Source organism: Zalophus californianus, chromosome 14 (genome assembly GCF_009762305.2).
Source record: "Zalophus californianus isolate mZalCal1 chromosome 14, mZalCal1.pri.v2, whole genome shotgun sequence".
NCBI classification, from domain to species: domain Eukaryota; kingdom Metazoa; phylum Chordata; class Mammalia; order Carnivora; family Otariidae; genus Zalophus; species Zalophus californianus.
The window spans coordinates 17146629-17167818 of NC_045608.1; the positions used below are offsets into that span (position 1 = coordinate 17146629).

At 46.6% G+C, this 21190-nt stretch overlaps 1 long non-coding RNA gene across 1 annotated transcript; it reads left to right on the plus strand.

Annotated features, from left to right (window-relative positions):
• Positions 1–15603: 15603 nt before the first annotated feature.
• Positions 15604–20198, plus strand: LOC113913333. The gene is made up of 3 exons (XR_003517159.1): positions 15604–15679; positions 15937–16009; positions 19584–20198. It is a non-coding gene; the product is annotated as an uncharacterized LOC113913333 (long non-coding RNA).
• The last annotated feature ends 992 nt before the right edge of the window (positions 20199–21190 follow it).

The window sequence follows — 21190 nt, forward strand, 5'->3', positions numbered from 1 at the left end:
CCTGGCTGGATGCTCTTTTATGTCCTTTGTGAATTTAGGCATCCGTGTCTTCCTAACAGACTGCCTTGGATCCAGGCCAAAATGGACTGAGTTCAGATACTAACCAAGGCATCTGATAGAAAAAGAAATGATGCTCTAATTCTTAAATAATGAGAAATGAAGGTTTAGAGGGGAGATTTGTCAAAGATCACATGGCCAGTGAGTGGGGGAGGGGGTTAGTAGATCCAGGAGTCTGCTAGACCCAGGTTTGTGTCCTGCCCATACCGCTTCCTCATTGGTGGTGTCAGACCCCTGAGCCTGCAAGTTTCCTCATCTGTAAAATGGGAACAGAATGCTCCCTCACTGAGCTATGGTGAGGAATAAAATGAGCTACTGTATATAAAATGCCTATCTAGGAAGGGCCCTGGGAGGTAGAAGTATCTAATAAATGTTAGCCATTATTTTTTAGGTTTTCTTAAAAATATCTTATGCCCAGGGGCACCTGGGTGGCTCAGTCGGTGAAGTGCCCGACTCTTGGCTTCGGCTCAGGTCATGATCTCAGGATGGTGAGATCGAGCCCTGCCTTGGGCTCCATGCTCAGCGAGGAGTTTGCTTGTCCCTCTTCCTCCCCATCTGCCCCTCTCCTCGCTCTCTCTCTCTCTCTAAAATAGAATAAATAAATCTTTTAAAAAATGTATCTCATGCCCAGAATAACTTAATACACATCATTATGAAATCGGACAACTCTGTGAAGTGGGTGCCACTATTCCCATGGTATAGATCATGAAACAGAGACTTGGAGAAATAAGATGGCTTTCCCAACATCATCCAGAAAGGAAACAGAAATGCCAAATATGGCAGAGAACAAGCGCTCGCTTCCATAAAGTCGCATGGGGCATCCCTCTCTCCACGCCATGTCTCACGACCATGCTTTTAAAATCCCAACCTCAGGGCGCCTGGGTGGCTCAGTCGGTTAAGCATCTGCCTTCGGCTCAGGTCATGATCCCAGGGTCTTGGGATCGAGCCCCGCGTCGAGCTCTCTGCTCAGCAGGGAGCCTACTTCTCCTTCCGCCTGCCCCTCCCCCTGCTTGTACTCGCTCTCTCTCTCTCTGTCAAATAAATAAATAAAATCTTAAAAAAAAAAATAAGATCCCAACTTCTACCTGCATATTTGTTCCCACTTTTTACCTTCGGCACATTATCTTGCTATATAATTTACTTATTTGTCATGCATATATTTTATTGTCTCCCTCACTCCTACTTGACTCCAAGCCCCCAGGGCAGGAAACTGTATGTATTTTGTTAGCTGCTGTATTCACTGGTCTGAGCACAGTGCCTGACACACAGTAAGTGCTCAGTAAATATTTGCAGAATAAATGTCTGGCTCAAAAGCTTCCTTTATATATCACACTGCTAATCCTAAACAATTCATAATCAGAGCTATCATTTGTTGAATGTCCCCCCCCATGTTCTAGGCATCTTAAAGTCATCATAAATATATTATTGCTGATTTTTACTGTAACCTTTCATGGAAAGGAGGATTATCCAGGCTTTGCAATTGAAGAGACTGACAGCAAGTTTGCTTGGACTTGGTGCCCATCAGGGGCAAGTGGGGAGTCACATCAAGGTCAGCTGGACCCCAAGACAGGTTCTCCTTCCCCAGCCAATGTACTGCAGGAGTGTGCTTCATTCACAGAGAGAAGGAATGTGCCTCAGTACGTGTAAATGTATCTACGTATGTATAAAGTGTGTGGATGTACAATTCTACTCGTGTAACACAGACTGTAGTTGTTTTCAGGGATGTTATCACAGAGTGTCACAAATGGGTGGCTGAAACAACAGAAATTTATTGTTGTACCTTTCTAGAGGCTAGAAGTCTGGGACCAAGGTATCAGAAAGGTGGTTCCTTCTGAGGAAAATCTGTCCCAGGTCTGTCTCCTTTGGCTTATAGATGGCAATCTTCCCCCTGTGTCTCTTCACAACATCTTCTCTCTTGTCTTCAAATTTCCCCTTTTTGTAAGAATACCAGTTAAATTGCATGAGGGACCCACTCTACTCCAGTATGACCTCATCTTAACTAGTTACATCTGCAATGACCCTATTTCCAAATGAGGCCACATTCTGAGATCGTAGGGATTAAGACTTCAACATATGAATTGTGGGGAGAGGGCACAATTTAACCCATAATACGCATTTTATGAAACATACATAAAAATGAAATTTTAAAAGGTATAAGATAGATAGAAACATTCTAATGTTTTTTTCCTACACCTCCAGTGGATTGTTTTTTTAAAGAACAGCTTTAGGGCACCTGGGTGGCTCAGTTGGTTGAGTGTCCAACTCTTGATTTCAGCTTGGGTCATGACCTTGGGTTTGTGGGATTGAGCCCTGCATCAGGCTCCACACTCAGTGCAGAGTCTGCTTGAGATTCTCTCTCCCTCCCTCTCCCTCTGTCCCTCCACTTGTGCATGCACACTCCAAATAAATAAATAAATAAATAAATAAATAAATAAATAAATAAATAAATCAAATCTTTAAAAAAAGATAAACGAAAACAGCTTGATTGAGATATAATTCATACACCATACAGTTCACCCATTTAAATGTACAATTCAATGGTTTTTAGTACATTCACAGGGTGGTACAATTATCTCCACAATCAGCTTGAGAACATTTTCACTGTCCCCAGAGGAAACCCCATACCATTAGCAGTGACTCCCCATTTTCCCTCAACCCCCTAGGCAACCGCTAATCTACTTCCTGTCCCTATAGATTTTCCTATTCTGGATATTTTATATAAACGGAATCATACAGTATGTGGTCTTTTGTGACTGGCTTCTTCCACTTAGCATCATGCTTTCGAGGTTCATCCCCATGGCATCTATGAATGAGTTCGTCACATATTCTGGATACAAGTCCCTTACCAGATGGATGATTTCAAATATTTTTCTCCCAGCCTGTGGGCTGTCTTCTCAGCTTCTTGATGGCAACCTTCGGAGGGAAAAAAGGCTTTAATTTTGATAAAGTCTAATTTATCTACTTTTTTCTTTTGACATTTCTGCTTTTGGTATAAGATCTAAGAGGGCTTTGCCTAATTTAAGGTCATGAAGATTTATTCATTCCTGTGGTTTCTTCTAATGGAGGATGAGCTGGGCCTTCTCCTAAGCGTTCTGTGTTATTTCCCTGTCACTAGTGATGATGATGATGAGGAGGGATAGTGCTGAGCTAAGGGTTTTCTGTTTACTACCTTATTTTATCCTCAAAACATCCCTCTAAGGTAAGAATTATCACCCCTGTTTTGTAGACAGAAATGTTGAGGCTTAGAGAGACATACCTGTAACAAGAGACAAAGCACATATTTAAACCCAGATGTCTCTGACACCAAACACTGGCCACTTCCCAGCCCGCCCACCCATGTCAGCTCCCAGGTGGGTTCAGAATTTTGACAATAAGCTGTTCTTACATTGCCATTCACATTGGCTGCCAACCTTCATAGTTCATGAGGACAGTACTTATAAGCGGACCCAGATCTGCCACATCACAAGAGCTGGTTAAGACTTATATCTGGATCTCTCCTATGGGCCTGACTCTCTTCTGGTTATCAGGAATAACCTCATAACCTGGTGCTAACCATCTGGCTGGAATGAACACAAGTTTTGCCATCAGACAAAACTGGATTCAACTCCAGCCCTTGCCATTCACACTCAGTCATGGACATGAACACACTACTGAACTTCTCTGGATCCATTCGCTCAACTGTGAAGTGGGGATAATAAAATTATCATGAAACAACCCAAAAAAGTTACAGTTCTTTGTTGTTGTTTTTATCAAATAGAGAGATTGAGCATCGGAGAGGCAAAGCAACTTGACTAAGGTCACAGAGCTATTTAAGTGGTAGAGCTGGGATTTGATCCCATGTCTGTTAGATTCTGGGGGTGTAATGTCTATCTGCCATGTTACACGGTTCTCCACAGAGAGAGGTAGCTATAAAACTCACAGGGAATTTGTAAAAAGGATCATGAACTCAGTGAAGTCTTCACCCAACTGGTGAGCACCTTACACTGAGGCTGTGTGGAAACTCCCCTGTGACAGAAAAAGGTCCAGACTTCCCTAATTCCCACCGGCTTCCTACAGAGCCCGCCTTCCCAAGCTCTCCTGCAACACAGGAATTTCGAGAGCCCTTAGAGAGATTCAATTTCTCTAATATCACCAGGCACAAGAATTTGGGAGACACGAAAGGTAGCGGTTATTTATTTCATGAATAGATAACAGCAAGCCATTCAAAGGAAGCAGTGGTAGGAAGATGAAAAAGCTATTAATATCGTTGGAAGCTCATCTCTTTTGGAGTGGTCAGCACAGCCAGGGAGGACATACACGAGAAAATATTGCAGTGGGCGCTCCTGACAACACAAATTATTCAGGAGATATTAAAGTGCATTGTTCACCATCGTAAACATTTTTTGTATGTTTCTGAGATCTGTTCAAAGGCATCTTGATGGATGAAACCCAATAGCATTTTGTGTGCACGTGCGCATGCTGACATTTCTTTTGTTCTAGCATCCTTTGTAAATCATTTCTTTGAGCCGATATACTCAACGCTGGTTAGGCTGGGCCTACATAATGCAAAGTGAAGCCCATGCCCTTGTTCCTTGGGGAACTGTACTATTCTTGATGTCTGCTGTGCTGCAGATGGGGCTCTGGGAAGCAGGGAGCTGACATGAGGCAGTCCGAAGGGGGCAAAAGAAGTCCTGCAGTTCTGGGAGGAGAGAAACCAAGAGAAGCATGGGGAGGTGAAGGATGCAGCAGGATTTCCCGGGGTGTGATGGGAATTGTATGTTCCCCTCCCCTCCCCGCCAAGATGGGCCCCAGGGAGCAGGATTTGGAGAATCCTTGTGCTTCTGACCGCCATGGAGGTTCACAGTGTAAGGGATCCTGTTCAAGGCTGCGTGGTTCTTGAGGGCAGGCCAGAGACCCCCCTCAAAATGGCTTGCTTCCACTCACTTCCCAGTCCCTGACCATAGCACGACCCTGCAAAATTCGGGTGCCATAGAGAACGCTTTCAGAAATACAACTTGGAAGTGATAAAACTGAGCAAAGCTGCTAAATACCGTAGCTAAGCCATGATATCACCTATACATGATTGATAGCTTAATTGCCTTAAATTAAATGACTTGCAATTTAGTTAATAATTGGCCAAATTAGACAACTTACTGGTTTGATCAAAGTTGTTTTTTTTTTTTTCTTCCCACTTGAATTGGCTTATTATTTGATTTAAGACTCATGCACACAACCAACTTAACCCTAAGGGATGAGTTGAGTTTTGAATCCATGACCCAGTTTTGTAGACTGATGAGGAAGGCCAGCTGGGGAGTCAGACGCCCCGGAGTTACATCCTGGCACCCTCACTTTCTTGAGGTGGGACTTTAGGAAAGTCACTGACCCTCTCTATTTAAATTTTTGTTTTCTCCCCTGCAGAAGGGGAACTATAATGCTTGAACCTATTGTATTGGCTTGTGCGGATGAGTTGACGTAATGCAGGTGAAAGGTTAGCACAGGCTGGTACATAGTGAGTTCTTACTGAGTGTTGCTTACCACCATTGTCATCATCACCATCACCATCATCAGAAGGAAGAGGAGGAGTTAACAGGTGAACCGCAAATCTGCCAGGCTCGGGGATGCCAGCCTGAAGGAAGCTGGACTCTGTGGTATCAACAGAAGGAACGTACCCACTAGAGATACATGATTATCTTGCTGGGGCGGCTGTATGCTGACCACTGACCCAACTACGTCCCCGAGCTCACTGTACTTGGTTGTCGGGTTTGTTTATGACATGACCTGTAGTTTGTGGAGTGCAGCTGCTGAGGGATGACAGTGTGGCATGCATCCTTCCAGGCACCACGTCACTAGCAATGTGTTCACACCAAGGGATCCAAGGCCCTGAAGTTTCCCTATGCTGATGTGACCCACGGTCACACCAGCGCTCATCCTTGAGACCAAAATGGTGATTGGGACGTTGGACGTTGGCTCCGGATGCCCAAGCCCTTTATGATGCTGTTAGCTTCACGTGTTACCCTGATCCCTATTCTGTTTCCCTTCTTAAGGCAAAGTAAATCTCATGCCTGGTGAGCCTCCCACGCGTCTTATGAATTTCAGTGACAAGCTGAATCTGAAAGGCACTCCAGTGGTTAAAAAATATCTGGACTTTGTTTGGCATTGCCATTTATTCACTGGGTAACTTTAGGCAAGTAACTGAACCTCACTGAGCCTCAGGTTCCTCTCCTGCAGAATGAGGACCAAACCACACACTACAGAGAGTTGTGACGCATCCAATGAGATAACATGTGCCACGTGCCTAGAACAGTGCCTGGTCCCAAACTGAATGATGATTATGTAAAATGCCCGGTATAATGCCCCATGCTGAGTCTAGGCAAGGGGCTTTTCCACAAACTTGTCTCCTGCCCATCAGGGAATATCCCCACCGGAGCATACTCTGGGTCAGGAACTAAATCCCCAGGTAGTTATAAAGTTGGCCCCTGCCCCCTATTTAGCTCTCTCTCTAGACTCTCACTCAGGTGTCTTAATCTGCAAGCAGAGCATGTCATGAGGCCAGAGAATGTCTAATTCAGGTCTAATTCCCTTCCCTATCGTTCAGCAAAATGTTGTAAATACTGCCATGATTTATGGTTAAATGTAGGACACGCATTAGAGGTTGAAGAGACAAAATCTGGACGGGTATCATGTCAAGTGGTGATGGCTAGGCTGAGCGTGGATTCTCTCCTTTGTGCAGCAGGGAGCCAGGGGAGTGTGGTCGCGGGGAAATCCGAGCTCTTCCTTTGTACCAAAACAAACAAACAAACAAACAAACAAACAAAAGCCTGCTAAATCCTCACCTTGACCCTCTGAGTTTAGAATTCCTGTGCCAGACAGACTGAAGGACAGAACGATTGCAGTGTATTGAGACTTGATACAGGTCAATTCAGGGAGCACAACGAAAATGGAATTGACAAGCCTCCCTCACGGAGCACACATGTGTCAATTTTACTGGCCAGCCCAAACACCTCCTTAGTTCAGTAAAATGTTCAGCCAAATCAATCTAATCCCTTATGTCCCAACAGCCGAAGTAGTCATGGCTGGTACAAGAAGAGCCTTATCGGGTTTAAAGGGGATGGCATGATTCCTCTGTACCTGGGTGGTGATGTCCCTGGAGAGGATATGCTAAGATGCGTCTGTGGCTGGGGCTTTGGCCAACATAATGCATGAAGTAGCTGACTTGGGGCACTTTTCTCCCAGCTAGAGGCTGTGTTCTCCTGACTTCAGAGCTCCCTTTCTCTTCCATGAAAACCTCCTCTGGGACTATTCTGAGACTTCTGGTCGGCCACTAACTGTGTTATTTCTCGACCATGATACCAGCTCTACGTGCCACCACTGTTCTCCCACTTGAGTTAGAAACCGGTGTCACCCAAGCAGCCTTTCCGGTCTCTTTCGGTTGGTCGCCAAGCTTGCCAGAACAAATTCCCCCAAGAGTTGTCACATCCCTGCTGTCTCAGCGGGCCATCGCCACCCAGAGCCCCACTGCGTTCACACTAGGTCTGCAATGGCATCTTGCCTGGTGTCCCTGCCCCCGGTCTTGCCTCTCCATCCTGTTCTCCACACTGCAGCCAGAATGCTCTTTTCAAGATTCAAGTGTGATAACGTCATTCCCTGGCTTCCAGACCCAAACCCTACGTCCCAGCATTTGGTGCTGGTCACAACCTGGCCTCTCCCCAAGCAACCTGTTCTTAGGCCGCTAGTCCCTGCTCGCCCCCACCACGCCACACCTCCATGCAAAGCGCCAGGCTCTCTCAGGCTCTTCTGGGGAACGGAGTCCTGAGCCTGACACCACAAAGCCCTAGCAGGTGACCCTATTTCTCCTGCCTCCCATCCCCTCCTTCAGGCCCTGTCAGCACATGGGGCTGGGACGAGAGGGCCGTATTTCCCTGGGAGGTACCTCAAGGGCCCTACCTGCAGTTCCCGCCGAGACTGATGAATTTTGCAATGTTGAGGTTTCTGGGGGGCATTTATTGACGTATAAATCAAAATCCAATTTATGTGAAGGAAAATCCCAGCTGGCTTACATGGCAAGATTATGAAACAGTTTTTGCCTGTGTGCAGCCTCTCATATGATGCAAAATGACTTTACCCTCCACAAAGGAAAATTGGCTCTTCAACTCCTTCTGGCATTTTCCTGGGGTGACCCTGGCCCTGGATTCAGTTTGAACACTTCCAATATATATGGCATTCTAAGGTTGTCAACTTATGACCCTGGTCTAACTGAGGAGGGGAATGGAAGTGCAATTTATTGAGTGCCTACTGTGTACCAAGCACATCCCTACAATATCCTATTTTAAGCCTCTTGACATCATCAGGGTACTTGATGTCACATTGACGGCCTTACTCTCCACCACGAGACTGTCTTTCCATTCCTTTCTTGAAAGAAGGTGTCGGTAATGTATACTGCCTAATGAATTACCATGCACTTAGCAGCTCACAGCTACTCACGTTTATCACCTCACCACTTCTCTGTGTCAAGAGTCTGGACACAGCTTAACTGAGGCCTTTGCTCGGGATCTTACAAGATTGCAGTTACAGTGCTGACCAGAGCTGTGGTCTCATCTGGGGCACAACCAGGGAAGGATCTGCTTCTGAGCTCATTTGGCTGTTGGCACTGGCCCTTCACGAGTGGGCTATAGGACCGAGGACTTCAGTTTCTGGTTGCCTTTAGGCTGGAGACCACCTTCACTTTCTTGACACATGGGCCTTCCAAACATAGCCACTTACTTCTTCCAAGCCAGCAAGAGAGAGTCTTAAGCAAGACAGATGTTACTAGTCTTATGTAGCTTACATAAGTGCCACCATTTCGCTATCTTCATTTTTTTCTAAGATTTTATTTATTTATTTGTCAGAGAGAGAGAGGGAGAGAGAGCACAAGCAGGGGGAGTGGCAGGCAGAGGGAGAAGGAGAAGCAGGCTCCCCGCAGAGCAGGGAGCCCGACGTGGGGCTCGATCCCAGGACCCTGGGATCATGACCTGAGCTGAAGGCAGACGCTTAACTGACTGAGCCACCCACGCGCCCCCATTCTGCTATCTTCGTGCCAGTGATTGGTTAGAAGCCAGACACAGGTCCTGCCCACATTCAAGGGGAAGGGGCCACATGAAGCGTGACTATCAGGAGGTGGGGTTCGTGGGGGCCAACTCAAAGCCTGTCTGCCCCTGAAGGGTTAAGATGCTCAAGATCACTCAGCTAGTTGTTTGTGGAGTTGGGATCTGACCTCAGAGGCCACACTCTGACTATTATACTGTCCCATCAGCCGATTCCACAGTCTGTGAAATCTAAAGCAAAGCTTTTTCCTGGGAGATTTGTCCTGACGCTGAATCTGGGTCATTTGTTCGTCTCTGGAGCTTCTGTGGGTTATTAGTACCCAAATCATTAAAACTGGAATAGAAGGAGGCAATTCTTCAAAGGACAACTGAGATATGGGGACTTGAAATGGGGAGGGGGTCCTGGTGTGTCCACTCCTGCTGGACATCTGTCTGACACATGCCCCCACAGGCTGTTCTCTCACAGAGAACACGTTTTCTCAGATGGAGCCCAAGTGATCCACTGTGGCCTTTGGGAGAAACTCACGTGGCCGCTCAGGGGTAAATGTCACCTCAGGTCTCTCTCTGTGTGGTCACCTTTCACAAAAGAGGGCTTTGCCATCTGCCTTATTGAATAGAATATTGCCACTGTGTTTTTATTTTTCCATCAACACTCACAACCTCCAATTTGATGTTTGGAGCTCTTCCAGTTCTTCAGTTCTGAACCAGACTTGTATTAACTCCTACATGGCTGTCATGTGCAGTTGTGTGGGTTGTGCACTGCATAAGGGATAGCTGGCTAAGAGGGTGAGTGGATCATATACAAAGTCCACATACTGAGCTCTCTTTTCCAAGGGCAATGAACACAATCAATATTCCTTCCCCTTTTAGTAACAACAGTCCAGTTTTATTTTGTTTTAGGAGCCTCCTCTCTTTACTCTTCAGCCTTCACACCACTCATTAAAGCCAGGGAAGGTTTGTTTCTGCCTGAGGGAAGAGGCACCTTTTTCCAATTCACATACCTATCTGGGCTTGCAGTAGCTTTGATGACTATTTTCAGGATAGAGAACCTTCTGCTGGACTGGGGTCATGACATAATCTGCCCAAGTTGACTTTGACAGCAAGCAGCTCACAGTGGTTTTTTTTTTTCCCCTAAGATTTTATTTATTTATTTATTTATTTGAGAGAGAGAGAGAGAGAGAGAGAAAGAGAGAGTGCGCGCGCGCGTGTGTGTGTGCGCGTGTGCAAGCAGGGGGAGGGGCAGAGGGAAAGAGAGAATCCCAAGCAGGCTCCATGCTGAGTGTGGAGTGGGACCTGGGGCTCAATCCCACCACCCTGAGATCATGACCTGAGCTGAAATCAAGAGTCAGATGTTCAACCAACTGAGTCACCCAGGCACCCCCTCACAGTTTTTAAAACCAACTGGGACAGCTGCCCAATCACAGTGGAAATTCCACTTTCAGCATGCTCCCCCTAAACTCTCAAGTCCATACGTGGCATCATTTGCTAGAAGAATGAACAGCTTCGGCTGTCATGTGCCTTTAAATAAACCTTAAAATCGACAGCCAGGGTTGGGCTCAATGCTGATTTTCAGTCATAAATGCTGTGCTAGGGGAGTGAGTATTGAAAAGCCACATTAAAAAATATGCAATCAACACCAGCTGTGGTGCAATTAAGCTCAACTGATCACAGGTGTTCATACAGATTCCCTGCACACACGCTTCCTTTAAAATGCAGAGTTTGAAAAACACAAGATGAGGTCCATGGACCATTAGCACCAGAATCCCCCGAAATCCTTCATAAAAATGTAGACTGTCTATCCTCCCCCTAGCCCCATGCATCCAAGCATGTGGGGAGCGGGAGCCCAAGAATCTGACTTCTAGCAAGAACCCAAGGCTGTTTCCATGCACAGTGCCATTGAAGACCACTACTATGCAGGAGGGGCAGCATTCTAAAGGCTCCTGGGAGACTGAGACATGCTCCTCTGGTAAAGTGTCCATATTTTTTTTCAAGATTTTATTTATGTATTTGACACACAGAGAGAGAAACAGCTAGAGAGGGAACACAAGCAGGGGGAGCGGGAGAGGCAGAAGCAGGCTTCCCACTGAGCAGGGAGCCCGATGCGGGGCTCGATCCCAGGACCCTGGGGTCATGACCTGAGTCGAAAGCAGACGCTTAACGACTGAGCCACCCAGGTGCCCCGTATCTGTATTTTTTTTTTTTTTAAACAAAGTCCTGGTGATTCTCATGTGCAACCACATGTGATCCAGGATGAATGCGGAGGTGGACTTCATTCTGTTACGGTCACAAACCAATCTACCGAATGAGCTTCTCCAGGGCAGATACCATGTCTGATGCATGTCATTTCTCCAATGCTCACTAAACGTTGAATCCAAGAATGGGTCAGTGATTTAAGTAATGAAGTGGCAGCCAGTGCTTATTTGTTCAAGTAGACCAGGTGCTAGATTCAAGATGTCTACAAACTCTCCATCATGCCTCCCTGGACAGGTGGGCTCTCGTCCTCCTGCCCTCGAGTCTGGACTGGTCCCGCGACTTGCTTGACTAATAGGATATGGGGGAAGGGATGCTGTGTGGTTTCTGATGCCGGGTAATGAGAAGCTCGTACTTTCTTTTTTTTTTTTTAAAGATTTTCATTTATTTATCAGAGAGAGAGAGAGAGAGAGAGAGAGACAGAGGCAGGCAGAGGGAGAAGCAGGCTTCCCGCAGAGCGGGGAACCCGACGCGGGGCTCGATCCCAGGACCCCGGAACCATGACCCGAGCCGAAGGCAGACGCATTAACGACTGAGCCACCCAGGCGCCCCGAGAAGCTCGTACTTTCTGTCTGGCTTTCTTGGAATGCTTACTCTTAAACCAATACTGCTGTGCTCTCAGCTGACTTCCAGCACCTTCTCCAGCTACCTTGGACAGTCCAGCTTCCCTGAGCCTGCACATAAGTACAGCCCCCCAGTGACTAGCTGACACCAGATGAAGCAGAGGAGCTGGCCAGGTAACCTACAGGGTAGTGAGAGATAATACAGTATTTTCAGCCACTGCACTCAGGGGTGATTATTACGCATCACTAGACCACAAGTGGACCACCAGGATGTTAGGACTCTGAAATCTCTAGATAATGAGAGAGTTTCTTGCAGTCATCGGTTGCGAGCTGCCCTTGGAGGGAGATGAGGAGGTATTTATTCCTGGTACTTCCTGTCCTGCGATGAGACAGAGAAGGCTCCATGGGCAGAGGGACACTTGACACAAAGAACCCGATCAGCGGATGGTTGGAAATTAGCCGGGTGCACAGAAGTGGTAGGTGGTGACAGAGTCTGGGGGTGCAGGGGGCACCCTGGCATCTACTCACCTGTCTCAGAAAGCAGCTACTCAATTCTGGATAACTGTAGTCATGAAAGAATATGGCTACAGAGTTAACAGTTCTTGTGGCCTCCCAGGAAAAATCAGAAGGCTGAATCTTTATGTAGATTTCATGATTTTTTAAAGCTGGCAAGTAACTCAGATTAAAAAACAAATTCTGGGAGCGCTTGGGTGGCTCAGTCCGTTAAGCATCTGCCTTTGGCTCAGGTCATGATCCCAGGGTCCTGGGATCGAGTCTCACATCAGGCTCCCTGCTCAGTGGGGAGCCTGCTTCTCCCTCTCCCTCTTCCCCTGCTTGTGCTCTCTGGCTCTCTCTCAAATAAATAAATAAAATTAAAAAAAAATTCTGTGAAAACAAATCATGCAGGCCAAAGAAAAACATGCATGTAGGCAGATGTTGTCTTGATCAGCACAAGACAGAGCAGAGAGGGCATTGAGCCCCCTGTAATGTTTCTTAGAATGGGAAGATGTGGCAAGACAGCAGGAGGTGGGTCATGAACTTAACCTTAAGTGACAGATTTACATGGGGGTCGCTTTCAGGAAAGGGAAACCACAAAGGTGAAGGCCCAGGAGCTGACAGTTTGTAGGATGCAGGGGAAGTGACTAATTTTATAGTAAAGCCTAGTTAATGTGAGGGAAAACAACATTAATCTTACACTAGAAACAAATGGAGAATGAGGCTAATTGGCCACATTAAGTGCATATATAATTTTCACTTCTTCACTCTTGCTAAGAAATGTGCACTGAAGATTCTCATCTCAGAAAGAAGGAGGGGAAAAAACTATGTTTATTGACCGGGATCCTGTTTACTCTTGTGTGACTGGGCTGATCATTTAAATGTGATGTTTTATCTTGATCTGTACCATAAGTAAGCAAAAGAGGCGACAAGGTGCCATTGTTTTGAATTTCCCATAGATAGCCTACACTCAAGCAAAATGATTTCCCTTAACCTAGTCAGCTGGCTGAGTGACCTTAGGCAAGTTAATTAATCTCTCTGTGCTTCTGCATTTTCATCTGAAAAGGGGAGATGGTGTTAGAACCTACTTTATCCCAGGGCTGAAAGGAGTTCGGTGAGAAAAGTCTTATAAAGTCCTTAGCACAGTGCCTGGTACAAGCCCTTAATACACACCAACACTCACTTAGCAAATCTCAACCTTGACGACTGAAGTCTAATGAGAACCAACGATTCATGCATTTGGTCCATGTGTGTGCCTGATTCAGATGTTAGTTACTGCTCCTCTTTACTTGTGACCCACTGCCCAGAAGATCGTGTCACTTGCAAGTGGTAAACCGGCTTTTGTAGTTCTCTCTAGAAGCTTGCCCTCAAATCGGATTCATTCTCAGAGGGGCTGCTCAACCCGTTCAACCAACCGCTTACTGTAAGTCAGGTCTGTACTAGGCACAGAGATGAAAGAACTAGCCCCCGCCTCACAGAGCTCACAGTCTAGTGGTGGGGACAAGGGAGGGAAAAAAACGGGCATTGACACCTCGGTGAGATCCCAAGTGCACAGGAAGCCGAAGGGCCACAGAGGAGATGGTTCCATCCTGCCCAACCTGGGGATCAGGAAAGGAAACTGACATCTAAGGTAAGTCCTGAAAAGAAGAAAGGGAACAGCCAGGAAACGGAACAGGGAATGGGAAGACTGTCTCAGCTCAAAAATATCCCAGGTCTGGAGAACTACAAACAGTTCAGCCTTGCAGAAAAGGTATGTGTTTTGGTGACAAAACACGGAGAAGAGAGGGAGGAAAGTCATCAGGGGCACACACAGACTAAGAAACGCTGTTGGGCTGATGGGGAGCCATTGAAGGCTAGAAGGGGAGGGTGACCAGAATGGTGTTTTGGAAAGACCGAACTTGCTGCTCTGCAGAGAATGAGTTGGAGGTTATGAGGTTAGGTAAGAGACTAGTTTAAGCAGCCGATACGGTCATTCAAGTCTAAATGAGGGTGGTGGCAAGAAAGAAATAGATCGAGATATATTTAAGAGACATTAGCAATAGGACATGGAGGCCCAGTGGAGAGGAGGAGGTGAGATGTCAGGACTGACTCCAGGTTTAGGAACCAGGCAGTTGGTGGAGCCATCTTGTGGGACTGGGCGTGTGTGGGGCAGAGATGTTTAACTATTAGTTGGCTCTTCTTAACCAGGCCACACACCTCTTTAGATTAAATTCAAGAAGCTCAATTGGTCTTGCCAGCCATTCTTACCAAAGCTTGAATCAGGGTAATAATTATTCCAGAGAGGCAAGTTGCACACATTCTCATGAGAGCATCCTCTTAAAGATGACCAATTTTCTGCATGGTCTTCAAATTCAACCCAACAAGATTTATTCATCACCTGCCCGGGGTCACTTGTGGTGCCTGTTTGATTCCTCCCCTTATAGGACTTACATTCTATTTCAGAGTTCTAGTATCTTCTTTTTTTTTATTTTTTATTTTTTAGATTTATTTATTTATTCGAGAGAGAGAGAATGAGCGAGAGAGAAAGCACATGAGACGGGGGGAGGGTCAGAGGGAGAAGCAGACTCCCTGCCGAGCAGGGAGCCCGATGCGGGACTTGATCCCGGGACTCCAGGATCATGATCTGAGCCGAAGGCAGTCGCCCAACCAACTGAGCCACCCAGGCGCCCTCTAGTATCTTCTAAAGTGCTAAATCCTCCTGTCCTCTATTAGTGCTTGAACAAGATTAGGAGTGAATCAGTGAGCTATTGGTGTATAACAAAAATGCACTCAAAACCCTTTGGCTTAAAATTGCAACCATTTATTTAGCTTGAAATTCTGCCATTGGCAACTTAGGCTGGGCTCAGCTGGGTGGTCCTTCTCATCTCAGCTAAACACATTCTTACATCTGTGTTCAGACACAAGTTGGGTAGACAGATTTACTGACCCTGGCTGGATTCTTGCATGCTTGAGGCCTCAGCAGGGATTACTACTCTGGATTGAGTCTGACTCCCATGCTCTCACCCTCCCACAGGCTAGCCCATGCCATTCACGGGACAGCCAGGAAGATTCTCCAGGGAGAACGGAAGTAGGCACGGTTTCTTGAGGCTCAGGCTCGGAATTGGCCTAATAACACTTCCACTGGTGTTCTATTGGCCAAAGCGAGTCACAAAGTCCAGGCGGGTTCCGGAAGTGGGGGATAGGCCCCGCCCCTTGGTGGGAGCTGCCGCAGAATCTCATTGCAAAGGGCAAGGGCGAGGGGAGACAAGGATTGAGGTAATTTGGTAATCTACTCCAAGGACTCAAGCACTTCTAATTCTTTCGTGGTATAAATGTAACCACAAAAGAGAGCTCTAATCAGCAGATGATGGCAACAGTCACATCTCTTATCTCTTCCAGCCAAACAGAAGACTTACAGAGACTTGCCCTTTTCCAAGAGGGGATTCATTCTGTCCCTTCTGGCTGCTGGGTCAGTCCATTTTTTTCCATTTTAATTTCCTGACTGTGGCCATTCTGTTCTTTTCATCCCCCAGGAAAACAGCCTGGGATCCTCTGCACAGATGTCACAGAGATGAAATGTCAGCAGAGTTCACTGTGACCCTGGAGGTGGGTGCCCCCCTCCTCACTGTCCATCTCCTCCTCACGGTAGCCTTTGGCAGGGCTGGTCTGCACTATTAATAAACCTTCTCCTCAGCATTTTCTCTTGAGGAAATAGTATCAGATAGTCTTCATCTATCTCCCCAGCCCTAGTCCTGCCTGGCTGGAGAGAAGGTCTCCTGACATGAAGATAAGAAATCCCAGACACCGCTGCCATGTAGGGGAAGCTCGAGGTTCCATTTTCCTTATGAAAGGTCAAATTGTTTCTTTTTGCAGTGTTGAAAAAGAAAAGAGCCAACATAATGTGCTTTCTTAATGCCAATGATCTTGACGTCCCTGATAAGGAGAAGTCAATGAAGGAAGAGAATGGCTCAGGAGGAGAGCTGACTTCTAAGTGCCAGTGGGAGATGTGAAGCATTTTTAATCACTCATGTTAAAGGCTGTGTTTAATTCAATCCTGTGTTAGGGTAATGCAATTATTGCGGCTTAAGGAAAATTCCTGCCTTGTTGCATTGAATAGAAGCAATAGTAAGTTTCCCTTAAGAGGCTTGGGAGCCGAGACAGGCCAGTCACAAACTAACCCTACCACCTTTTCATTAATTATTCTTTTATTCTTTCCTTGCGTGCGTCTTGAGTAGCCACTATGTGCCAGGAACTGTGCTGGGCATAAGGGATGCAGAAGAGGTAAACAGCATTCTGCTCTTGAAGAACTCACAGCTTAATTGGAGAGCATGACAGATCACCAGATGACAGCTACAAAGAGCGAAGGAAGTGCAGGGTGTTACGGAAATATTTCCATGGAAGGATCTAAGGAACATCATTCCCTGAAGTTCTTCCCTCAAGCAGTAGACGCTCCAGGAAGTTGTGTGTCAGTCCTAGCATATTCACCACTATATCGTCGGTGCCTGGCCCTTAGCGGGGTTCATTCCTCTTTGTTGGTCAACTTGGTGGTGTGAATCCAACACTCTTGCCCCAGGGGGCCGTCGGTCCTTCCCCAGACAGTCCATGGATTCTTATACCTGTGTGCCTTGGCAAATACCATCTGGAATCTTATTCTCATCCTTAAGCACCGGGAAAACACCTATGGACCTTTCAAGACTCAGACCAAATGCCTTCTCTTCTGCAAAGCTTTTTTCTGATCTACTGAGTAGGTCCTATCCTCTCTGCATAATGCCTCTAAGCACCTTGTTTATATGTCCAGTTTGGTCCTTATCTCAAAAGACTATTTTATTGTACTCATTTATCTTTTATATGTTTCTGTTTCTTTCACCAGGTCAGGGGCTTCTCTGGAGCAGGGTCTGGATGTTAAAACCTTTTCTATCATCTGTGTGCAGCCCATGAAAGCAGTTCCACAAATGTCCTCTGTCTGGATAAGAGACTATGTGTTATGATTGGGGCCACAGAACAGTGGACACCATCAAGATAGTTGCATTTTCTTTTTTTTTTTAAGATTTTATTTATTTATTTGAGAGAGAGAGAATGAGAGATAGACAGCACAAGAGGGAAGAGGGTCAGAGGGTCAGAGGGAGAAGCAGACTCCCTGCTGAGCAGGGAGCCCAATGCGGGACTCGATCCCGGGACTCCAGGATCATGACCTGAGCCGAAGGCAGTCGCTTAACCAACTGAGCCACCCAGGCGCCCAAGATAGTTGCATTTTCTAATTCATGGGGATGATGGGATAGATTATGAGACCCAGTGAAGACTGAGAAGAAGGGCATCATTCTGTCCTTCTCTCTGCTGTGGGGACAGCATCACCTGCCTCGTCTAACCTTAGGGAGACTGGGCGGGCCAGGGCTCATGTGTTGGTGCCATGGCCCACATCCAGGAGCAGATGAAGTATTGTTCTCTGAAGACAGTGTGGGGATCCTTGACCCAAACACACCAGATCTCCATGCCTTAGCTGGGCACAGTGGTAGATGTGTGCTTTATGGGTATAGTTCTCACAATGCACATTAGAAAAGCCTATGAACCCTACCTTCAAAATATTTCCAGAATCCTACCACTTCTTACCACCTTTGCTGATACTAGGCTGCTCTACCACTTCTTGCCTAGAGGATTATAATAGCCCCACAAATGGTTCTCTGCCTATGCCTATGCTTCAATACCCTCCTCTTTCCCTTCCAGTCTAATTTAGACCCAGAAGTCAGGATGATCGTATGAAAATGTAATTCAGATCACATCCCTCCTCTGTCAAAACCTTCCTATGCTTTCCATCTCACTCAAAGGAAAAAGTAAAGTCTTTATGATGGCTCTCAAGGCCCTATAGGATTGACCTTCTCCTCACCTCCTGACTCATCTCTGACCTTCCCTTCCCTCTTTCCCTGTGTTCTAACCACATGGCCTTTGTGTTCCTCTTGCATTATGCCAAACATGTTCCTGCCTCAGGGCCTTTGCACTTACTATTCCCTCTGCAAGGATAAAACTTCCCTAGATGTCCACATGGCTCATTTCCTCACCTCCTCAGGTCTTTACTCAAATGTCATCTTATCAAAAAGCCTTCCTCAGTCACCCTATGTAAAATAGCATATACCACAACCCCAGGAATTTCCTGTCCTCTCATTCTGCCTGATTTTTCTCCTTAACACTTATTACCACAGACACATATTTTTTAAATGTGTTCTTGTCTGTCTCCTCCTGCTAGGTGTCAGGTTTATAAGAAAGCAGCTTGGGCCGTGTCTGTCTCCTATTGTATCTCTAGCCCCTGACATAGCACCTGGAATGTGGCAGGCACTCATTTCATTTGATAAATGAAAAAAAATGCATGAACTCTCAAACAGCTCTGTGAAGGAGATATTTGGGGCTATTATCCCATTTCTTAGATCAGACAATGGAAACCCTGAGCAGGGAGAGGCTTGTTGAGGCTACTGGGCTGCCGGGATACTAGAAAATAGTCTTGAAAGGTGGCTGAAGCAAACAGAGGAATTTACAGGGAGCACTGCACCCCTCATAGAGGCCAGGGCCTCCAGAAGGACTGGAAGAAGGAAATGGAAGCTATCAGGACCTGCAGGGTAGGGCTGTCACTAGGGTGTGCAGGTCCCAGGGCAAATGTTTTCTGTAGATCTCCTGGCTCTATAAACACTGTGAGGCAATCCAAATCAGCACATCGGCAAATAAATGAATAAAAATAAATAAATCAGCATGTTGGCATATTTTTGTGGACCATTTGCACAAAGTGCCATTAAAGAAATATCATACTGGCTAGTGTGAACCATTAGCTCATGAAGCTCCAGGGCCATGGACAACCACAATCTCTGGGGCATCTGGTCAACCCCATACATGTGGTGAAGGATCCCTTCAGGAGAGGAGCAGAGACTGGAGCTTCTGTGGGTGCTGGTCTGAGTTTAAGGTGCCCTACCTGGATGGTGCAGCCAGCCCCAGCAGGTTCCAGGCTCTAGAGAGGGGCCTTAGAAGATTTCTAGGAAAGCATGAAGGCATTCCAAAGTGCAAGCTCTCCTGAGTTGTGGGGCCCTGCTAGTCCGAGTCTAAGGGAAGTCTCTCCATTTCCCTGTCTCTCTCTTGGCCACATGCTTCCTGGGCCCAGCTCCGGCCTCTATTTCATTGTTCTCTCTTTGTCTGTCTGCAGACTGGCTTCCCAGAAGAAGACATCCCTTCTCTCCACTGCAGCCACGGCTGCCCAGGTCACACCATTGCCGACGTGCAGCACAGACTGACTAGCAGCTCTCAGTCCTCATTCCAGCCTTCTGGAAGAACAGCCTTTTCAGCTCATCTATCAGGTGTACGTGCCTCGTCCAATCAGCAGGGGCAGGAAGAGGGGTGAGGGGAGAAGGATGACGGCACAAACCTGGCCACAGTTCTCAGAGCACTGTAGATAGGTAGGTGGGGCAAGTGGCCGCCAAGTGTTGACTACAGCTTGTGAGGAAAAGCACCCCGATATTTCAACCTGGATATTCCAACCTCCGAAGTCTATAATCTAGAACAGCAATGGTGCAACCGAACACCACCTTTCTTAGACCCACCTGAGGGGCTGACGGGGCCACAGGATCCTGGCAACAGCAGCGAGACTTTATGAAGTAAGACCCACACACTGGATTTCAAATCTTTTCAGCTTATGCCTCATGAATTGGGAGGCAGGCTTAGAGAAAGTGACAGCATTCTGTCGGCAGACAAGCTGACATGAACAGCAGGCCACCCTCTGAATGCCCGGGTGCTGTGTGCATGCACAATCACCTTCATAAAAACTGGCAAATTACACCAGAATGGAAGCAGGTTAATTGGTTTATTTGATCCCTGGGGCCTATTCAGGGCACCTTCTTGCAGCCTGTAACTGGGCAGGACTTGGGATGGCTTGGAACTGAGCATCCAGATGCTGTCATTAGCCCAGACTCCCACCTCAGCAGTTTTGCCTCAGTCTCTTTGTGCCACTTGATGCTCAGCCAGGATGTGCTGAGGCAGCATAGCCAGAATCCCAGGGTCAACTGGGGAGAGGCTGAGTGAGCTGGTGGAGAAGGGATGAACAGGGGGAGGCAAGAGCAGATTTTAATAGTCTGAAGGGCTGTCTTATGGAAGAGGGTGATGGTCACAAGTGAGCAGACTGAGTCTGGCATAAGAAATGTTTTCAAAAAAACGGAGCTTCCAATACCAATGTGATTAGGCTATATTACAAAGCAGTGAGCTCCCCGACACTTCTAAGTATGACATCAGAATGGAACAGGATCGGTAATTCTAGTTGTCCTACAACTGTGAAAAATACCAAATTTCTTCATCGGTATAGAAGATTAAAAAGCCACAACAACAAAACAAACATGAGTGCATTGGAATAGACTCTCCAAGGGTCCGGCTTAGTTCCTGTCACTGCTAGCAGACTGTAGCCCGGCACGTCTGCCTGTCATAGCCTTTTTCTTTCACCCTTCCTTTTTTAGCTTCTCTACCCTCTTTCAAAATCTGATTAAGATGTCCTGGGTCAGTTTGGATGAGGCCACCAGGATCCCAATGCGAAGGAAAAAATATTTGTGCACAATGGTTGGTTAGGACCACGGACAGCAACAAAGCATTGGTGCCTCCCTTGGCTACTAGGATTAGACTCGATCATCATCAGGCTACATTCATTAATGGCCCTAGGTTGTTAGGGAGCCATATTTAAACAGAAGTTGTGGGGCCATCTGGCATAATTGATGCAGTTGGGTTCTTATATGTCCATTCACTCCATTCATTCATTTATTCTTTCATAGG